This window comes from Pseudorasbora parva, chromosome 7 (genome assembly GCF_024679245.1).
Source record: "Pseudorasbora parva isolate DD20220531a chromosome 7, ASM2467924v1, whole genome shotgun sequence".
NCBI classification, from domain to species: Eukaryota; Metazoa; Chordata; class Actinopteri; order Cypriniformes; family Gobionidae; genus Pseudorasbora; species Pseudorasbora parva.
The window spans coordinates 35,746,583-35,753,066 of NC_090178.1; the positions used below are offsets into that span (position 1 = coordinate 35,746,583).

The window sequence follows — 6,484 nt, forward strand, 5'->3', positions numbered from 1 at the left end:
CTAAAAATTACTGCGTGCGTCTGTGAAAAAATATGTAGGCGCACCGGTGCGAGTGACCCGATCGATTCTCATGAATGGATGTGTTTAATCGGAATAAAAACTACAACACTGAGTGAATCAACACTGAGAAACTGTTAGGCTATGTTTCCTACTGCAATCAACTGCTTTTCATGCCTTCAGTCAGTAGAAGAAGTACAAAAACGTGTGCGACGGACTAGGCAGCACTCTGAACAACGATTGTTTACAACGATTGAAGTGAAACGTGTGACGACGCAGCCATGCGCACTTTACCAGACGCCTCGCGCTGTTTATTTACAGCCAAATCAAAATTAACTACCACAGGAGATACCACATTTGGATTATCATAAAGAAGCCCAGAAATTAGCGGATGCTTGGGGCATAAATGCCATCAAACAATAATGTATTAATACATTTAAAAAGCCCTTGAGTTAATCTTTATCACATTAGTATTTTTTTTTTAAACAGCATGTGTGAATCATTGTACACACAAAATAAATTATTCCCGCTGCGGATTAGCACAATATCTGCGTGACTCACCACAAACAGAGTAGTAGATCCGGTAGCAATGTTCTTCCGCGAGGCGCATGCGGTTCTGTTTATGAAGCGCCTGAGCGCCAAAACTTACAGCTTGCTAAAGCTCCTAGTATTGGCATGATTGCATGTGTGATACTGATCTCGTACAACAATCTAATAGACAAGTTGATATTAAGTAACAAACGTTTAGCCACAACATTGTCTATTTGTGAAAATCAAAGCCACACCAGAACTGATTCGCATCTCCAAGCGATTCGATTCAAATGAATCTTGTGTTTTGAACTATTGACTGAATGACTTGCCGCCACCTACTGGCGGTTTTTATTTTCATATTTATACTTTGCATGGACTTTTTTATTTAAAATATTAAACTTTTAAAGTTTAATTTATACATATTTCTAAATTCAAAAACGTATATGTAAAACATTCATACAACATTAACTCATGCATTAAATGCATAGGTGTTTGATTGTATGAAGTCCAGTTCTGCTTTGTGTGTGTGTGTGTGTGTGTGTGTGTGTGTGTGTGTGTGTGTGTGTGTGTGTGTGTGTGTGTGTGTGTGTGTGTGTGTGTGTGTGTGTATTTGTGCTGTACTCTCAGAAGTTAATGATAATATTATGTCAGAACTATGTTGAATTTAAGAAATTGACAGATAATGCATACATTTAATGAGATTAGAAAACATTGCTCTTATAATGGTAAAAAGGACCCTGGACATTAAAGGACAAATATCGTCCTGTAATAGGAAAGTTATAATTGGAATGTGTTTGATCGATTAGAACGTGCTCCTAAATTTTTGACTGTGCTCCTAAATTTTTTAAATTAGGAGCACAAGTGCTCCTCAAGAAAAAAGTTAGCGTAGAGCCCTGAGTTATTTATTTTACCTGTATCGATTCAAACTCACATTTAATAAGTTTCAAGGAGTTTCATGAAACTTATCTGTATCTGATGGCGATCTGAGAGAGAGACCATGCAGTGAAGCGAGATGTAGTTTCATCCGATCCGTAAACCAGTTCAGTTTCTTGTCAAGGAGCAATAGATAAAAACATAAAAAAAAAAAAAAAAAACACTTTATAGGCTTATTGACAACATGTTGCAATGTTTACACTGTACAATGACTCAATGTGATTTAATTAGGGCTGAATACTTCAAATTTCACAATTTAATATTATTTAAATTCATAAAGTTAATATTTACCAGAAATTGCAGCAAAGTGAAACTGCTGTCCACCTCCAACCATTCGAACAAATAGATGGCGCGAGTTGTTGAGAGCTCCATGAACCCCGCGAGGTAAAAGCGTGTAACGTTAGGAACTCTGTATTTCAACAGCTCTGGGAGCACAACACACACACACACACGCACGCACGCACACACACACACACACACACACACACACACACACACACACACACACACACACACACACACACACACACACGCACACACACAAATATAATTATAAAACAATATAATGTCATAAATGCACTTTGTAGATGAGGTTAAACACGTAACTTACTTTGTGTTATCTTGGTTAAAAGTAAACTCCATGTCTGCACTGCACGGTGAGTCATGTCCCCTGAGAGAAAAGTTTTGGCTCGTTTAAACGCGCACAGCATATAAGTTACATATTGGTATAAATCAATAAATTACGAAAAACAAATGGTAAATGAGATAAAACAATTACTTTATAATATTTCCCTGTAAAAAGTTATCTCGCCTCAGTCGCCTGTTTCTATCCTCCGCTCTGCACCGCGAGTCAAAGAAGATATCTCTAAGTTTAGGTGCGCACGGACACACACACACAAACACACACACACACACACACACCCCATCCTACCACAATATAATGTTATAAACTTCATACTGTTAATGAGATAAAACACTATGCCGGTGTAAACACTACTCATTTGCTCAGCATTGCGATTGAATGGAAATGGCGTCTGGTCTGTCAGTCGGTGGGGGAGGGGATACGGGGGCGTGCGCACACAGCACGTGCATTTCCTGGATGTACATAATTAGCTAATTATCCTCTCCGCCAGATGGCGCTGTTTTCACTAGCCGTGTTAATACAAAACTCTTTACGCATTGACTCCTTGAATTAAGACTTGGTTTATATGGTGTGGAATGGTACATATTAAATAACGGTAAGTTAAATAAATGTGCTCATATCTATATAATAAGAGTGTTGTATATAAATCAGCTGCACATAGTAGATTAAGTTTAGTTCACTGTAGTTAAATAAATAGACTAAAGCATAATTGGAGTAAAATCCAGAACAGTTCAACTTATGTTTTAAAGTTAAAACAACAATTATACTTGTTCACTTAACTTTCAGTCTAGTTGAGGACAAGAGAACTTAAAATGCCTTGTTGTCTGGACAATCTAGTTATCTCTACTGAAAAAATTTGTTTCGCAAAAACGCAAAACCATTTTTTTTACAGTGTATAGTGCTCAGGAAACATTTCTTATTTGTTGCTAATATTTTTGTGGAAGCAACACATTTCTATCTGGATATCCAAAAAGAAATGTGTTGCACATTCTCAATGGGAAAATGTCCACACACAGCAACATCATTCAGCAACATTGCTCAAAATGTTGTCCCGTGTATCATAAGCTTCAGTTTCACAACCCTGACCCAAAAAAGCTCTTTCAGGTCAATTTGACCCAGAGAAGATATTCTTTTCCGCGAAAATACTAGTTAATGTTATCACTTTGGACTGAAACTTAGTGACTTTGTTCCCAAAGGGTATAACTAAATCTCAAAAACGTTTGGGAAATGTTCTTACTTTTTTGTGGGAGTTTTGTTACCTTGTTACACTTATGGTGTTCCCGGTCAAAAATGACCGGCCTATAAAAAATATCTTATAAATCACTCATTATACCATATTTTCACCCAATCTTGGATTCAATCTTTTTGTCAACTTGTTCTCTTTCAATTAGGACTGGTTTTATATTTTGATTTGCATCTGAATAATCATAGGCCTCATTTATTTGAGAGTATAGGCATTTCATTTTTTGAATATTTTTTTTTACATTTTTGAATAATTTTAGAAATATTAAATAAAATCTGAAGAAAATTGCTATTGTTGATCACACTAGTCTACTCTAATGTTTCACCAGGAATTTTGTTTTGAAACTTTTATTTTGTAAAAAATATGGCACACAGTCACACTTGTGGTGTTCCCGGTCAAAAATGACCGGCCTATAAAAAATAGCTTATAAATCACTCATTATACCATATTTTCACCCAATCTTGGATTCAATCTTTTTGTCAACTTGTTCTCTTTCAATTAGGACTGGTTTTATATTTCTGTTTGCATCTGATTAATCGTGGGCCTCATTTATCTGAGAGTAGGCATCTCATTTTTTGAGTAAAAAACTAATAATTTATAAGTAAATTTGGAAATATGAAAAAAAAATGGCTACTGTTGATCACACTAGTCTACTGTAATGTTTCACCAGGAATTTTGTTTTGAAACTTTTATTTTAAAAAAAAAATATGGCACATAGTCACACTTGTGGTGTTCCCGGTCAAAAATGACCGGCCTATAAAAAATAGCTTATAAATCACTCAAATTATAAGCAATTATATCAATAAATTATACCATATTTTTACCCAATCTTGGATTCAACCTTTTTGTCAACTTGTTCTCTTTTAATTAGGACTGATTTTATATTTCTGTTTGAATCTGATTAATTGTGGGCCTCATTTATCTGAGAGTAGGCATGGTCAAAAATGGTCACAATAGCCGACCATTGAAAGTGAATGGGAGAGACTGAAAATAACAGAACAATTTAGTTTTCAGGAGCATGTTCATTATTTTCATGTACACATATGAGCATATGTGCTTGCAAGCATCGAGCCCTTGGACCTGTGCATGTATCGATACATTTATACACACGCTACCCGGACACACACACGTTAAAACACACAAACTTTGAGTATTACACACATTCTTTTCCACAGAGAGAAATTTGATCCTACCCTAACCTGCATCTAATATACATTTATGCATCTGACATTACCTCACACACATACTAATTGAAAAAGAACATGTTGACAAAAAGATTGAATCCAAGATTGGGTGAAAATATGGTATAATGAGTGATTTATAAGATATTTTTTATGGGCCGGTCATTTTTGACCGGGAACACCTCAGGTGTTATAGGGTTTTGAACACCACCTGAGGGTTAATAGTCATATAGTGCTATAGTCAATTTCTGGAGGCCGGAAAAGTCACCAAAGCAATAATGAACGCCAAAAAGTGAACAAAAGGAGATACGAGTCAATGCAAGGATTCGTTCACTTAAAAGATTCATTGAACACACAGATAAGTTCATCATGTCCAAAAAAGTGAACAAACACAGAGCAGTTCCAAATAATGCTGACACCACTGCATATACAGAAGAGGAATCCACCCTAAATAATGTACATAAAGATGATAATGGTAATAGAGAAGCATATAACTTTATTAATGTAGTGCTTATGCTGCTCTAATTGACTTGCTGCTGAGATCAAATGTTGTTTACATTTAAACGAGCCTCAACATTCTAATCGAGTAGCAACTGCAGTTGACATTTGAAATCAACACAACAAACCTTGAAGTCTGATCATTCATGCTACAAGCTCTTTACAACTCTTCAGATTAGAACATTTCTTCAATTTGTCTAATTTGGGAAGTTGCTCTTCAGTCATCAGCATGGAACAGCGTCGCTCAAGAAGAACCAGGGCTCGTCCCACACACCTGAGGGGATTCTTGGTGGAGGGCCTTTCTTCCATTCAAGACCTTTCACAGTTAGCAGCTGTAATCAAGTTAGATCACAATTACAGCTGCATCTCGGATGAAGTTCAAAGACCCACCGGTTTGGACGAGCGCTACCTAAAGAACGCAGCTGTCCTTCCCGACATTCATCCAGCACCCTCAGTCTCTTCAGTGGACGTGTGTCAGCTGGAAGAGCCTGTCTCCATCCACGGCTATAGCGTGGAGAAATACCAGGACATTTATCGCTCTGTGGTGGAGCCAATGAAGATGACGCGCTCTGGTCGGCACCGTCCCTACAGCCTTGAGCTGGGACTGAAGATCAAGCAGCGGCTGTGGGAGACCCTCAACTGCCCTTCACTGGTGGAGACGGAGCAGCCTGACGGACGCGTCCTGATCACTGAAAGCTTCTCCGCACCCAGCAGAAGCTTCGCTCCACGAATCCATTTGGACATCAGTGAAGAGCCCCTGCCTGAGGAACCCAGAAGAAAGAAGCCCAGACACTGAGTCATCAAAGTGTCAAATGGAGGCTGGAGTATAGCACAGCGGGGCCTACGTATGTAAATATTGAGTTATGGTGGTGTACGTTTTTATTACCACATAGTAGGTTAGGTTTTTTATTTGGATGAATTTTAAGAATGCTTCTGTGAAATTGGTTGGATGTTTTTGATGTCATGTGACTCCTCCTAGGTTGTTCTAAGTGGTTTTAATGCATTGCTATTTGGTTGTCACAGTGTTTGGGATGGTGTTGACATGTTTGGCAAGGTTTTCTGAGAGGTTATTAGCATGTTATGGAACGGTTGCTGGATTTTCGGAGTGGTTTTTCGTGCATTGATATGTGGTTGTTAGGATGTTTAGATTGGTTGGTTATGTGCGGTTGTTTTTGAGCAGTTTGGTTAGGGTAGGTTAGGGTCCCTCATATGGTTTGCAGCTTGACGTGCTGTGAGGGCTTGTGTGCATCAGTGATGCCGAGAGCTACGCCACTGGTACTTCACAACTACTGGTAGGGTCACCCATAGTGGACAGGTCTCAGCTGAGATGCCAGACGAAGACAAACCACCTTCTGGACAGGAGAGGATTGGCCTGATGTTCTTGGCAGAAGATCACTGTCTTGTGACAACAGCAACAACACTAGAATTACCTGTATAGAAGAAACTTTAAACTGGTAT

At 38.2% G+C, this 6,484-nt stretch overlaps 1 long non-coding RNA gene across 1 annotated transcript; it reads right to left on the reverse strand.

Moving 5' to 3' along the window:
• Positions 1–1,809: 1,809 nt before the first annotated feature.
• On the reverse strand, positions 1,810–2,492 carry LOC137083853 (uncharacterized). Its single transcript, XR_010906628.1, has 3 exons — positions 2,240–2,492; positions 2,072–2,131; positions 1,810–1,886 (listed from the first exon to the last, which is right to left on the reverse strand). It is a non-coding gene; the product is annotated as an uncharacterized lncRNA (long non-coding RNA).
• Between the last annotated feature and the right edge of the window lie 3,992 nt (positions 2,493–6,484).